Source organism: Cucurbita moschata, unplaced genomic scaffold (assembly GCF_002738365.1).
Source record: "Cucurbita moschata cultivar Rifu unplaced genomic scaffold, Cmos_1.0 Cmo_Scf00011, whole genome shotgun sequence".
NCBI lineage: Eukaryota > Viridiplantae > Streptophyta > Magnoliopsida > Cucurbitales > Cucurbitaceae > Cucurbita > Cucurbita moschata.
This window is the reverse complement of record NW_019268527.1, coordinates 461719-478018: the sequence shown is the minus strand read 5'-3', so window position 1 is coordinate 478018 and position 16300 is coordinate 461719. Positions and strand designations below refer to the sequence as shown.

At 35.4% G+C, this 16300-nt stretch overlaps 5 non-coding genes across 5 annotated transcripts; all 5 read right to left on the bottom strand.

The window, feature by feature from the left end:
* Nucleotides 1–14495: 14495 nt before the first annotated feature.
* TRNAS-CGA lies at nucleotides 14496–14577 on the bottom strand. Its single transcript has one exon. It is a non-coding gene; the product is annotated as a tRNA-Ser (tRNA).
* A 155-nt stretch (nucleotides 14578–14732) lies between these two features.
* Nucleotides 14733–14815, bottom strand: TRNAS-CGA. The gene has a single exon. It is a non-coding gene; the product is annotated as a tRNA-Ser (tRNA).
* Nucleotides 14816–15051: 236 nt separating this feature from the next.
* TRNAL-CAA lies at nucleotides 15052–15134 on the bottom strand. Its single transcript has one exon. It is a non-coding gene; the product is annotated as a tRNA-Leu (tRNA).
* A 392-nt stretch (nucleotides 15135–15526) lies between these two features.
* Nucleotides 15527–15610, bottom strand: TRNAS-CGA. The gene has a single exon. It is a non-coding gene; the product is annotated as a tRNA-Ser (tRNA).
* Nucleotides 15611–15834: 224 nt separating this feature from the next.
* TRNAS-UGA lies at nucleotides 15835–15916 on the bottom strand. The gene has a single exon. It is a non-coding gene; the product is annotated as a tRNA-Ser (tRNA).
* Nucleotides 15917–16300: the final 384 nt, after the last annotated feature.

Genomic DNA, 16300 nt, shown 5'->3' with positions numbered 1-16300 from the left:
CTCAACTCCCACTTGCTTTGTTCTCCTAGAACCTTTTTTGTCTTTGTCCTTGTACATGACATTTTCATCCAAAGTCACGTTACGGTGTCACAAGATTTTTTTTTTTTTTGTTTTTGACGTCCCAAAACTTGTATCCAAACATATTAGAATCATAGCCTTAATTTTTTTTTGTTCTTGACATCCCAAAACTTGTATCCAAACATATTAGAATCATAGCCTATGAAGCAAAAGTCACGTTATAGTGTCTCAAGATTTTTTTTTTGTTCTTGACGTCCCAAAACTTGTATCCAAACATATTAGAATCAAAGCCTATGAAGTAGCATATCATAGTCTTAATTTTTTTTTTTTGTTCTTGATGTCCCAAAACATTTATCCAAACATATTAGAATTATAGCCTATGAAGTAGTACTTCAAAGCCTTAGCATCAAGCTTGTAACTCTTCTTTGGATCAACACAAACATACGCACCTTAAATCCCAAGGGTACTGACGACCCTATATTGCCCACTCATTCAATGTTCAGTTCAACGAATTGTCTTGCTTTACCTGTGACGTAGAACTTTGATCAACCAAGTGATGAAGCTGGAGCGTTTGTGAAGCTAACTCGTTTCTGTTTGTCATAATATAGTTTCACAAGAACTCATATCAACAAATTTCAGACCTCGTAATGTAGCTTTACAAGGACTCATATCAACAAATTTTAGACCTTCTAAATCTCCATTTATTTCCCCTTCGGTCAGCACTAAAGCACTAACAGATGAATATCACTACTCTACCTTTGTTTGGGTCATTCCATTTACTTCTTCCCCTTCGGTCAACACTGAAGCACTAACAGATGAATATCACTCTACCTTTGTTTGCAAGATTCGAACCTGCGCAGGCATAGCTCAACAGATTTCGAGTCTATATCCTTAATAACTCAGACATTTTGACACCCTTTATATAAGGAATGATTCATTCACTATTCAATCGATATTGGATCTCACAATAAAGCTAAAAAGTCATCAATAGCAAGCCTCTTTAACCCCTCGAACATACTTATATATGGAATGATTCGTTCCCTGACTAACCGATGTGAGCAGAATTCCTCCTTAAACACTCAGACATACTTATATAAGGAATGATTCGTTTCCTATCCAACCAATGTGGGATTTTACAATAAAGCTAAAAAGTGAGATTTCACAAGATTCAATAACCCAATAGTGATTTCATGGAAGAGTCAAGAGAATAAAGGAAAGAAAAGACAACCTCACTCGTCGATTAAAGTCTATAAGTAGGCTACTTAGTGATATCAAGGACACGATTAATATCAAGGACAACCCAATAGTAATATCAAGGACACGATTAAAGTCTATAAGTAGGCTACTTAATGAGTCTTTGAACTCGTTCCATGTTTTCCAGATTTTTAAGGTAAATAAGGAGCTAGTTGAGGTCAGGAGTGAATTTTAAAGCAAGTTCCATAAAGAAACCTCACTTGTCGTCCTTAACTCTTTTGATTGAAAATATTCTGTCAGTTAGTTATTTTGTATTTTAACTAATTATGTTTGAACTCTATTTTGAAATAATGTAAATTTATTATATATTATATTTTAAATTCTATTTATTTTATTTCGCAAAAAAAATTGCTCGTCTTTTATTACATAATCGGGTTAAGCCCTAAGTCGCGTCTGTGCCTTACAGACCTAACCCAAGTCAAACCACGCCCCCAAACACTCCACCATCATGTTCACTCAGGAGCGACACCTTTATTTTTGTGGAAACCAACTTCTAAGATCGTAAGCACTGAAGATCGAATCATCCTTGGACTTGGACTTGGATTGGAGAGGCATTTTTTTAGAAGTACTACCCTACGGTAGCAACGTTAAAAAATTAGGAGGCATTCTTTAGCCTTAAACAAGGGAAAAGGACCATGGAGAAATATAACGTAGAATTCACTGAGATATTTAGATTTGTCCATGAGATGGTAGATACGGAGAAGACAAGAACTTTCCGCTTCATTATGGGCTTAAGGGAAGATATCCAAAGGTTATCGGCTGCCCATGCTTCAAACAATTACGCCACAACCCTTAACTTCGATAAGTCAACCAGCACAACCTTTGAAAATCTTAAATATCTTTACATCCATTCGGATCATCCCCAAATTTAAGTAGATCCAACGGCTGAAATTTAAAATGAAAGATGGTGAAAGCTTGATGGAAGAAGATATTTTCAACAAAAATTCTAAAAATTTGGATTTCAAATTCATGGCTAATCTAGACGTTTCAAAGTAGGTTTTAGCTCAAACTATAAATTAAGAAGCATGAACTAATTCATTTGGATTTTAGGTCAACCTTGAATTTTTCTAAATTTGAGGGTTATAAATATTTTCCTTCAATGAAAGATGGTGAAAGCTTGATCGAAGAAGATATTTTCAACAAAAATTCCTAAAATTTGGATTTCAAATTCATGGCTAATCTAGACGTTTCAAAGTAGGTTTTAGCTCAAACTATAAATTAAGAAGCATGAACTAATTCATTTGGATTTTAGGTCAACCTTGAATTTTTCTAAATTCGAGGGTTATAAATATTTTCCTTCCAACTTCGTTCCTAAAAATTCTAAGATAAGAAAACGTACAACTTTGGTGAAGCATTGAAAGTGCATCTAAATTATTTGGGCAATACAATCACCATTAAAGAAGTTTAAGGAAAAGCTTGGAATTGCAATACGAGGTTATAAACGAATTCATCGTGTCTAATCTATCCCACTTAGTTTCTTCACCTTCAAAGGGTATTATCCTAAAAGAGCTCGAGGAATTGCAATACAAGGTTATAAACGAATTCATCGTGTCTAATCTGTCCCACTCAATTTCTTCACCTTAAAAGGGTATTATCCTAAAAGAGCTCAAAGGCCAACGAGCTTAGGAGCGTGCCCAATTGAAAGAAATATGTTTCTCTCCACTCCCTATTATCTCAAATTAATTTTTCAATATATGATAACAAAAAAATAAATATATAAAATAATGGCATCGCCCGAACTTCAACCGGTGAACCAGAGACCTTCAATGTGTTAGACTGATGTGATAACCAACTACACCCGACACCAATGATTTTCAAGCTCTAGTCTATATGCTTTTTATTATGTGTTTCTACTAAATAAAGGACATAAAGGACATGTAGCTTCTTTAATTAATACTCAGCTTTCTACTCCTAGTAGTGCTTCAATTTTCACTATCTCGTACTTAACTTCTAAATTTTTTTTCAAGTTTTGCTTATGAACCAAGACGAAGTGCCTTGATTACGATTGTTCTGGCTATGAAGTCTCCTTTGTGAAGTTTTACCTCTGTTAGGAGGACTCACATTCCCCTCCTTCGCCTTCAAGTTTGTCGCCTTCCCCACCTTTGGGGGAGCTGAGTTGGTAATTTCTATTATCCCATTTGCAAAAGTTTGGTTCTACCTTATGTTTTGGGATTGATCGTTACTAAGGTCAAACAATCATTAGACTATAGAATAGACTTGAACTCTTTGTTCAGAGAGCTTGGTCTTTACCCACAACTTCAACCCCTCAATAGAACTGAAGACCTTGTCTTTTTTGGACATGTCACAAATATCAAACATAAGCCCAAAAAACTGCATAACGTAGTCTCGGATATTCCAAATATGCCTCAGTTCCTTTAACTTTCTCCTTGCTATTATCTTGCCATTCTTTGAGAAGAACTGTGAACGGAGTTCTTGTTTTAAGCTTTTACAAGTGTCTATAGTACATCGTTCATCTTGAATGTCCGTCCATGTACTTGGACCTCAAACATAACTTTGCATCATCGACTAGATAAAGTTTTCAAATGCATTGGTATCTCAAAGCCCACAGAAGAGCTTGAGCTCCAAGACCTTGTTATATTGGATTGCACCCTCAACTAGGGTTTGGTTCCCCACAGCTCTCATAGTGAGGTTTAGTCAAGCAATGAGGTTTAGTCAGGCAATCAAATCCAACACTTCAGCCCTGACCACTTCAAGAGGTGCTATTACATTCTAAAACATTTCTGAGACCATCTTAACAATTGCTTGTTTGGCATTGTGTAGGCCATCGATATATTCTTCCATCCCAACAATAGAGCTCATTGATCTATCTCTATGCTCGACGCCACCAACAGTTGTGGTCTTATCTTCTAGGGCATTGACCCTAACCATTAATTCACAGATAGGTATTGCCTCAAGGCAGCCTACCATTTCGTCAATCAAGTTGCCTTTAATGACAATCTCATTCATCCGGGACTCCTAAAGCCCTATTCCATAAGCAACTTCACTCAGGTAGAGTAACTAATCTTTGATCTCTTTTCATACCCATTCAGTCAATCCATGTTGCGATTTGTGTGTCTTGCAAACTCAAAAAAATTGAGTCATGACAGAATGGGTATTAGAGTTCAAGGTTTTTCTATGCCCCAGCTTGAGGCAACGCTATGCCGAAACAAGGTAAATATGCTTCTAAGACTCTAAATTTAACTATGCCTAAGGTTTTCGATCATTAGGTGCATGATTATAGAGTTACTATTTAAGTTAAGATTTAAGATAACCTCAAGATCCTTAAGATAAGTGAGTAACCCTAGAGTACTCTTTAGGACTAAAACCATGTGACCCAAGCGTAGGACCTCAACTAGATGAATAAAACAAAGGTTGGCTTCTAAGAACTCCACATAAGCAACCGTTGATGTAGAGATGGTCCATGCCCAAGTCTAGAACACATAAATAAAAACTCATTAAGGACACATAAATAAAAACTCATTAAGGACCTTCTAACACTCGAAATAAGGATAAAGTAATTAAACTAAGATTAACCTGCCCAAGTAAGACCCAAAATTTTCAAAAAAGGAAATTATGGCATTCATCCAAGGAGAAGGATCTTAAGCAAGTCATTCCAATACCCTAACAAGTAATTTTAGGGATTTAAGGCCTCCGAGAAGACTTTGAAAGGAAAAAGTAAGCATAAATAAGGAAAATGTCATTTTTCCAATTTTCAAGGAACTTTCAAGATTTTTAATTCCATTTTTATTTCGAGCCACAATCTATTTTTTTTTTTTAAATTGAGTTGTTTTCTAGTTTAAGAGGATTGAGATGAGTAATTTTGATGAAGATATTGAGACCTAACACATCTTAAATCAAGTTGCCTAAGAACTCGAAGCTCTATATTTCGGGTGAGCTGTAGACCAAGGATAATTTCTATAAACTCAAGCCACATGCTTAAAAACGTTCCACCAAAATAATTTCTTTAGCTAGAGGAAAGAAGAAGGAAGAAGTTCCATTTTGAAATCAAGCGTGGAAAACCTTTAGAATTGACTGCCCGATATAAAACTTATCGATTGAACTCTCGTGAGAAAACAATTTTTCGAAGATCTTTGGAGGTTAATAATTTTGGCTACGATCCTCGAGAAGGTATGAACTCAATCCCTAACTCTTCTCTGTAACACCATCGTTAAGTTTCATAAAGAAATCCAGGGAAGAAACGTCGTAAACGAAGCTCGAGAGAGGCACTTTCAAGCAGCAGCAAATAGACCGTGCACATCTTCTTCCCTCTCAAATGAAGACGACCAATGTGGTCGGTTCAACTGAACCAACCATTCCAAACCAAATTGCGGCAAAATCTTGGACTTTTCTTAATTTTAGCCATCTTTTACATTAGTTCTAGTTAAAAACTTCAAGGTTCCAAAAACTAGACACTTTGAGGATTCTTTCAAAGAAAATTTTAAGTAATTTTAATATCGAAACCTCGAGAAAGGAGGTCTTGAACGTCGATGACGAGGTAAGTGGCCACCTTAGATTTTTCTTAAAAAATATATGTAGGAATAACATGAATTTCTGTATGAATCTTAAATTAAGTATGAATTAAGGAAATATGAAAAAAAAAATACCAAGAACTGTGAGTTAATACCCTAAACCGATTAATTTTCATGGGATTTAAATAAGGTTAAAATTACCCACTAAATCAAATCCTTTGCCCATGAAATTTTAATGTTCGAGCAAATTATGATGCGTTAAGATAAAATATGAAATTGGAGACAACTGATCGTGACACTCTCGATGTGTAAAGCTGAATATGTGGTAGCATCTTGGTGTGTGTGTCCCATGATATGGCTCAGAAGTTTGTTGAGCAAGATGGAGCTAAAACAACTAGGTGCAACCGTGATTCAAGTTGACAACAAATCAGCAATTGAGTGGGCAAAGAACCCAGTGAACCATGAAAGAAGCAAACACATTGACGTTCGTTTTCACTTTATTTGAGATCATGTGAAGGAAGGAAGTGTGGAATTGCTGCATGTGGCAAGTCAGGATCAAGTTGCGGATATCTTTACAAAATCGCTACCGAAAAGTACTTCTCGACAAATACAAGAAGATGATTGGTACGACCGATGGTAGGAGCATTTAAGTTTAGAGGGAAATTTTATTGAATAAACATTAAATGTTATTTTTAGTTAATTTTAGTGGGTTTTAAATTCAAAAGTCAGTCAGGAATACCCAGAGTATTGAAGATGAAAGGCGAAGAGTGTTTATAGGAAATAGTGGCATTTGATGGATTAGGAAACAGTGACATTATGATGACTATATTTAGTTTTAGAAAAGCTTATATATAAATTGTTATTCCTATATTTAGTTTTAGAAGACCTTATGTATAAATTGTTCTTCCTATCGTGAAGTAAAGAAAAAATAGAGAAGTAATAGAAGAGAGTTTTTTCACATGAATAGAGTGTTCTTTGTTTCTTGTTCTTCCTATCGTGAAGCAAAGAAAAAATAGAGAAGTAATAGAAGAGAGTTTTTTCACATGAATAGAGTGTTCTTTGTTTCTTTCTATTGGTGTGTGTGAGATTTATTTCACAAATTTGTGAGATTTCTTTAACATTCTCTTCTTCAATCCTACTCCAAGTAATCGACATATAACTCCTCCAAGTCTCTTATTCATTACCATGTTGCCTCTTCAAGTCACCTCTATGTCACCCCCTTGACCAAGTACCTCCATGATGCTTCTCCCTAGGAGCTAGATTATGATGAATGATGGCTAGAAAGAGATAGAGAAACAATAAGCCCTGGGCTCTTATAGTATTCTATTCCTATATGAAATGAAGAATATAATGTTGAGACAATTAGGAGCTTGCTAGCTCATTCTTAATTGTGAACGGCCAGGATTGAATCAACATTGGTATTAAATGATGAGATGATAGATGAGCCCCAAGGAATGGAACTTTCATTGGTATTAAATGAATCAACATTGGTATTAAATGTGAACTTTCATTCTTGTGCTTGCGTAGCCTTCCGTTGTGTCATTTACTTTAAGTTATGACTAGGTTTGTGGCTACCAAGCCCTATGTGAGGAATATGATATGATGTTAAATTGATGAGATTCGAATAAGTAAGTTAGAATAGAAGGGATGGAGGAAGACAAGGTAATTATAACATCCAAGTAAGTTAAGGCACAAAGAAGATGTTTTCAACCCTTTACTACCTTCTCATAAGGATCCAAAGATATTGGAAAAAAATAATAATAAGCATAAAGAAAAAATAATAATAAATAATTTTTCTAATTGTTTAAGAAATTTCTTTGATTTTTAATATTTCATGGAGAAGGAATTGAATTTTTAATTTTTTTTAGTGGAGGATGAACTTTAAAATGTTGAAGAAGGAAAAAATTACTAACAAGGGTAAAAAAATTTAAGATAAAGTTTGGAGTTTTAGAATAAAATGTTCAAGAAGACTCGAGGTTCAAAATTGCTCATATCATCAGATGGATTGAGCTGAAATTTGAATATGTTCAAGAAGACTCGAGATTCCTTAGATCCAACAACTAATATTTAAAATAAAGGTAGGTAGAACCGTCATATGAGTAGATATTTATGACAGACAGTTCAGAAACTTGGAATTAAAATTTAGTACGACTCTAGAATGATCAAAGACAATGCAAGCTTCATCTATAAATAAGAAGTTGTGGGCAATATTTTGAGATAAGAATCGAGTGATGAGAGTTCCTAGAACTCGAGAGATTAAGGCTCTTATTATTTTTGTTCAATTTTCTTCTCGAATTTCTTCTAAATTCGAGGGCTACGCTACACTATTTTCTCTCAAACCAATTTGTACATCTTCTAAATGAGTTTTCTAACAAGTTTCATGAAGGATTTTGGAATTAAAAGTGGTCAGACCAAGTATGTAATGAGAGTCTACAAATACATTGCTTACTGATTATATTTATATACTTGTCCTTTCGACAATTTTTTCTTTGAGGTGTATGATGTTGTTGGATGGGGCGAGAAGTACTTGAGAGCTAGGTAGCCACAGAAGGGTGTTGACCCAAGGCGTATGTCTTCTCCATTATTATTATTATTATTATTATTTTGTCTGTTATATCATATACATCTTTTGTATCTCGGTCCCGTTCCTTCTTTTAGGAACAAATTGAACATAGTACATGTATATGTTTTTACATTAATTTTCGTTATGTTATTGAATGTTTAAAATCGCGCAAAAGTTTAGGGTAGTTTTCTATCCTATTCTCATACATTCATGTTGCATTGTATAGTTCATTAATCATGTCAGGTTAAGCCTTTACTTATTAGCCTATTAGAGAAACTAGAGTAGATTGAACTGGTAGCATATCGATTAGCGTTACCCTCAGTTCCCTCAAGAGTTCATGATGTGTTGCATGTTGCACAAGTATATAACAAACAATACACACGTGATTGACTACGAGCCGCTTCGGTTAGAGGAAAGATTAATCGATGTGTTGAAATGTCACAACCATTTTTAGGCTTCGAAACTTTCGGAATTTTATTTCAATAAGCTCCCACAAGCCTTACCTTGTGTTTTAGTTATATCGAGGAAGACTTTATGGAGGAGATTCATTCATTAGAGGAGTGGAGCAAGTAGATTAAAGTCCGGCCAAAACTTTCTCTATATTTCTTCAAGGTATGTTTATTTAACCTTTAATTTTGTTTAATTCTAAATAAAATCAAAGCTGATTCCAATGCTTCCACTACATGAGTAAAATGTTCATTCCTTTTTATTGGTGTTTTAAACGTAAGTGTTAAGAATGAGAAATAGAAGTGGGATCGAAAGTATGATCTTCATTAATGTTTACGAGGTTTAAATAGGATCCAAACTATCAACTAATATCTTAAAAATGAGGGAAAATATATAACTAAGTTGGTAAATAAAATAAAATATACTGCTAATCAAATCCTAAGATAAAATATATTACTAACTACTCCCACAAATAAAGAAAAAAAAATTAACTGATTAGAGATATGTAAGATATACTCCACAACTAATTATTAAAATATATCCTTCAAATCATATCTTAATAGTAAGAGAATATTGGAAAACCTTCTGGCCAATAAGAAAATGAAAATGAAATAAAAAAATTCGAAGATAAGAAAAATTTGAGTTGACTTAAAAGAAAAAAAAAATGAAAATTATGAACAATTTTATCACAAACATTTAAAGTGATAAGTCCACCACAAGCAACTAAGTTTTTCTATTGTAATTGTTAGGATTGCACAACAATGCACACGTGAGATCTAGATGAACACAAAGGATAGAAGAGAGAAAATGCATGAGAACTACTAGCTAAAAGTTTATTGATGACTTCAGTTATGTACTGTAAGAGATAATACAAAATGTACATTTTAAAAGCACTGCCGAAGGATATATGGATATATATATATATGGTTCAGTTTACTATATATGATTTTATCAAACATAACCATATGCTATATATATAACTATCTACCATATATATCTTTACAAGCTTTTTATTATAAATAATAGTTTACTATATATTTTCCATACATAACTTTACTAGTATGTATAACAATTGGATAAGTTATAAATAGGCAGCAGGTTCCATAACCTAACAATTCTTGAGGTTGATCCAGTCAACAAAGAATTTCATTCTCAAACAACCATCAATATCTTCACTGCACTATACCAATTGAGACTTCGCACAATCTCATTTATTCAACATCAACACATTTTGTCAACGTGTTTGCTAGATTCTTTGCACACTTTATCTTCTTCAAACACATCACCATCTTCCACTAACCTGCGAGTGCAATGGTATCATTTTCTGATGTGTTTTGTCTTTGATAGACTGGGTTCTTCACCAACTGTATGACACTGTGACTATCTACATGAAGAATCTTCTCGTGCTGCTTCTTGCCTAATTCTTTACATAGTCTGTCATCAATATCATTTTCTTTCTAGTTTTAGCTATTGCCACGTACAAAGCCTTAGTAGATGAAGGAGCAACACAATTCTGAAGCCTAAACATCCAACTCATCTCATCATCCATGGCTTGCTCCCACTTGGTTGTATCCTCTAACTGTAGGGCATCACTAAAGGGCTCTAGTTCCTCTTCATCAATCAACAACATATAGTGTAATGAAGGTACATACCTATCTAATAATCTGATAGTTCTGGTTGATTCTCTTAACACTTGCTTAGGTGTCACTTGCTCCACCTCTGGAACCTAAGCAACAGTCTTAGAAGTTTCTCGAGTATCTACTACAACATCACTATGTGAATTGTTCTGTAGCTCAACTTCAACTCCCACTTGCTTTGTTGTCCCAGAACCTTTCTTGTCTTTGTCCTTGTACATGACATTTTCGTCAAAAGCCACGTTATACTGGCTCAAATTTTTTTTTGTTCTTGACGTCTAAAAACTTATACCTATGAAGTAGCAATTCATAGCCTTAGCATCAAGCTTGTAACTCTCTTTTCTATCCATACCTCTTTTGGCAACTTGAACCGTAAGGGTACTGACGACCCTCTATTTATCAAGTAGGCTATTGTATTTACAACATCAACTCAGAATGTCTTTGACAATCTAGAACGAATCCTCATACTCTTTGCCTGCTCATTCAATGTTCTGTTCATCCTTTCACCAACACCCCTTAACCACTCGGACATATTGACACCCCTTATATAAGGAATGATTCGTTCCCCCTTAACCAATCGAACATATTGACACCCCTCCCCCTTAACCAATCGAACATATTGACACCCCTTACCCTTAACCACTCGAACATATTGACACCCCTTACCCTTAACCACTCGGACATATTGGCAGGACCTGTGCAGGCATAGCCCAACCGATTTCAAGTTGGTCTCCTTAACCACTCGGACATATTAACATCCCTAATATAAGAAATGATTCGTTCCCCTTAACCATTCGGACATATTAACAATCTTATATAAAAAATAATTTGTTACTTGTTCCACCCCTTACCCTTAACCACTCGAACATATTGACACCCCTTACCCTTAACAACTCGGACATATTAACACCCCTAATATAAGAAATGATTTGTTACTTGTTCAACCGATGTGTGATTTCACAATAAAGCTAAAAATTTGTCAATGGTAGAATTTGAACCTACGCAGGCATAGCATTTCGAGTCTGTCTCATTAACCACTCGGACATATTAACATCCCTTATGTAAAGAATGATTCTTTCCCTGTTTAGCCGATGTGTGATTTCACACTAAAAATTCGTCAAACTTCAGTTTCTTCTTGGATTTCATTAAACATCGGTTTCTCAGATCTTCAATTTCTCGTTTGCGTATACTTTCGCTGAGAACTACTTCTCGAATTTCTTCATCAAACTTCAGTTTCTCAGATTCTCGGGTACTACTGATTGTGGCAACAATAGTATCCCACTTTCATTTCTCGTTTGCGTTTACTTTCGCTGAAACTACTTCTCGGATTTCATCAAACTTTAGTTTCTTCTAGTATTTCATTAAACATCAGTTTTACAGGTTTCTGAATCAAACTTCAGTTTCTTATCGTATTTCATTAAACATTAGTTTCTCAGATTTCTGAATCAAACTTCAGTTTCTCAGATTTCTACATCAAACTTCAGTTTCTCAGATTTCTACGTCAAACTTCAGTTTCTCAGATTTCTTCTTCAAACAAGATTTTCAGGGATAGCCCAAAATTGCATAGCCGAGTTCGTCTCCTTAACCATTCGGACATATTATATTGACACCCTTACCTTATATAAAGAATGATTCGTTCCTTGTTCAACCAATGTGTATTTTCACGATAAAGCTAAAAATATGTCAATAGCAAGATTCAAACCTACGTAGGGATAGCCCAACAGATTTCGAGTCTGTCTCCTTAACTACTCGGACCCAAACTTTAATTTCTCAGATTCTCGAGTACTACTGATCGTGGCAAACCATTCCAACATATTGACACCCTTATATAAAGAATGATTCCTTCAGTTTCTCAAATTTCTTCTTCAAACAAGATTTTCAGGGATAGCCCAAAATTGCATAGCCGAGTTCATCTCCTTAACCATTCGGACATATTATATTGACACCCTTACCTTATATAAAGAATGATTCGTTCCTTGTTCAACCAATGTGTATTTTCACGATAAAGCTAAAAATATGTCAATAGCAAGATTCAAACCTACGTAGGGATAGCCCAACAGATTTCGAGTCTGTCTCCTTAACTACTCGGACCCAAACTTTAATTTCTCAGATTCTCGAGTACTACTGATCGTGGCAAACCATTCCGACATATTGACACCCTTATATAAAGAATGATTCCTTCAGTTTCTCAAATTTCTTCTTCAAACAAGATTTTCAGGGATAGCCCAAAATTGCATAGCCGAGTTCGTCTCCTTAACCATTCGGACATATTATATTGACACCCTTACCTTATATAAAGAATGATTCGTTCCTTGTTCAACCAATGTGTGTTTTCACGATAAAGCTAAAAATATGTCAATAGCAAGATTCAAACCTACGTAGGGATAGCCCAAAATTGCATAGCCAAATTTCGAGTTCGTCTCCTTAACCATTCGGACATATTATATTGACACCCTTACCTTATATAAAGAATGATTCGTTCCTTGTTCAACCAATGTGTGTTTTCACGATAAAGCTAAAAATATGTCAATAGCAAGATTCAAACCTACGTAGGGATAGCCCAACAGATTTCGAGTCTGTCTCCTTAACTACTCGGACCCAAACTTTAATTTCTCAGATTCTCGAGTACTACTGATCGTGGCAAACCATTCCAACATATTGACACCCTTATATAAAGAATGATTCCTTCAGTTTCTCAAATTTCTTCTTCAAACAAGATTTTCAGGGATAGCCCAAAATTGCATAGCCGAGTTCATCTCCTTAACCATTCGGACATATTATATTGACACCCTTACCTTATATAAAGAATGATTCGTTCCTTGTTCAACCAATGTGTGTTTTCATGATAAAGCTAAAAATATGTCAATAGCAAGATTCAAACCTACGTAGGGATAGCCCAAAATTGCATAGCCAAATTTCGAGTTCGTCTCCTTAACCATTCGGACATATTATATTGACACCCTTACCTTATATAAAGAATGATTCGTTCCTTGTTCAACCAATGTGTATTTTCACGATAAAGCTAAAAATATGTCAATAGCAAGATTCAAACCTACGTAGGGATAGCCCAACAGATTTCGAGTCTGTCTCCTTAACTACTCGGACCCAAACTTTAATTTCTCAGATTCTCGAGTACTACTGATCGTGGCAAACCATTCCGACATATTGACACCCTTATATAAAGAATGATTCCTTCAGTTTCTCAAATTTCTTCTTCAAACAAGATTTTCAGGGATAGCCCAAAATTGCATAGCCGAGTTCGTCTCCTTAACCATTCGGACATATTATATTGACACCCTTACCTTATATAAAGAATGATTCGTTCCTTGTTCAACCAATGTGTGTTTTCATGATAAAGCTAAAAATATGTCAATAGCAAGATTCAAACCTACGTAGGAATAGCCCAAAATTGCATAGCCAAATTTCGAGTTCGTCTCCTTAACCATTCGGACATATTATATTGACACCCTTACCTTATATAAAGAATGATTCGTTCCTTGTTCAACCAATGTGTATTTTCACGATAAAGCTAAAAATATGTCAATAGCAAGATTCAAACCTACGTAGGGATAGCCCAACAGATTTCGAGTCTGTCTCCTTAACTACTCGGACCCAAACTTTAATTTCTCAGATTCTCGAGTACTACTGATCGTGGCAAACCATTCCGACATATTGACACCCTTATATAAAGAATGATTCCTTCCATGTTCAACCGATGTGTGTTTTCATCATAAAGCTAAAAATGCGTGGCAAACCATTCCGACATATTGACACCCTTATATAAAGAATGATTCCTTCCATGTTCAACCGATGTGTGTTTTCATCATAAATCTAAAAATGCGTCAATCGCAGGATTCGAACCTACACAGGCATAGCCCAATAGATTTCGAGTCTCTCTCCTTAACCACTCGAACATATTAACACCCCAAACTTCAATTTCTCCGATTCTCAGGTACTACTGATTGTGGCAACAACAGTAAGGGATGTGAGATTTCATAATAAAGCTAAAAAATGAATAACCAAATTTCGAGTTTGTCTCCTTAACCATTCCGAAGTATTGACACCCTTATATGAAGAATGATTTGTTTCTTATTCATAAAGATAAAAATACGTCAATAGCAGGATTCGAACCTATGCAGGCATAACCCAACAGATTTCGAGTCTATCTCCTTAACCACTCGGACATATTAACACCCCAAACTTTAGTTTCTCAGATTCTCGAGTACTATTGATATTAACACGATTCTTGAGTACTATTGATTGTGGCAACAACAGTATCCCACTTGTATAAAGAATGATTCGTTCCATGTTCAACCGATGTGTGTTTTCACAAGAAAGCTAAAAATGCGTCAATAGCAGGATTCGAACCTACGCAGGCCATAGCCCAACAGATTTCGAGTCTCTCTCCTTAACCACTCGAACATATTAACACCCCAAACTTCAATTTCTCCGATTCTCAGGTACTATTGATTGTGCCAACAACAGTATCCCACTTCCACTTATATAAGTATTATGTAGGATGTGGGATTTCATAATAGAGCTAAAAATTGCATAGCCAAATTTTGAGTTTGTCTCCTTAACCATTCCGATTTATTGACACCCATATATAAAGAATGATTCGTTCCATGTTCAACCGATGTGTGTTTTCACAAGAAAGCTAAAAATGCGTCAATAGCAGGATTTGAACCTACGCAGGCCATAGCCCAACAGATTTTGAGTCTCTCTCCTTAACCACTCGAACATATTAACACCCCAAACTTCAATTTCTCCGATTCTCAGGTACTATTGATTGTGCCAACAACAGTATCCCACTTCCACTTATATAAAGAATGATTCGTTCCGTGTGTTCTTCAATTTCTCCGATTCTCAGGTACTATTGATTGTGCCAACAACAGTATCCCACTTCCACTTATATAAAGAATGATTCGTTCCGTGTGTTTTCACAATCAAGATGAAAATACGTCAATAGCAGGATTCGAACCTACGCCGGCATAGCCCTTAACAACTCGGACATATTGACACCCTAGACTTTTATTTCTCAGATTCTCGGGTAACTACTAATTGTGGCAACAACAGTATCCCACTTCCACTTATATAAAGAATGATTCGTTCCGTATGTTTTCACAATAAAGATGAAAATACGTCAATAGCAGGATTCGAACCTATGCAGGCATAGAGCCGAACAGATTTCGAGTCTGTCTCCTTAACCACTCGGACATATTGTCACCCCAAACTTCAATTTCTCTGATTCTCAGGTACTGATTGTGGCAACAACAGTATCCCACTTCCTTTTATATAGGATGTGGGACTTTATAATAAAGCTAATAAATTGTATAGCCAAATTTCGAGTTTGTCTCCTTAACCATTCCAAAGTATTGACACCTTTATATAAAGAATGATTCATTCCTTGTTCAATCGATGTGTGTTTTCACAATTAAAGATAAAAATACGTCAATAGCAGGATTTGAACCTACGCAGGCATAGCCCAACAGATTTCAAGTCTGTCTCCTTAACCACTCGGACATATTGACACCCCAAACTTTAGTTTCTCAGATTCTCAAATACTACTGATTCTGGCAACAACAGTATCCCACTTATAAGTATCATGTAGGATGTGGGATTTCATAATAAAGCTAAAAATTGCATAGCCAAATTTCGAGTTTGTCTCCTTAACCATTCCGAAATATTGACACCATTATATAGAGAATGATTCGTTCCTTGTTCAACCGATGTGTGTTTTCACAATAAAGCTAAAAATAGGTTAGTAGCAGGATTCAAACCTACGCAGGCATAGCCTTTGTTCAACCGATGTGTGTTTTCACAATAAAGCTAAAAATAGGTTAATAGCAGGATTCAAACCTACGCAAGCATAGCCCAACAGTTTTCGAGACTGTCTCCTTAACGGGGCGATAACA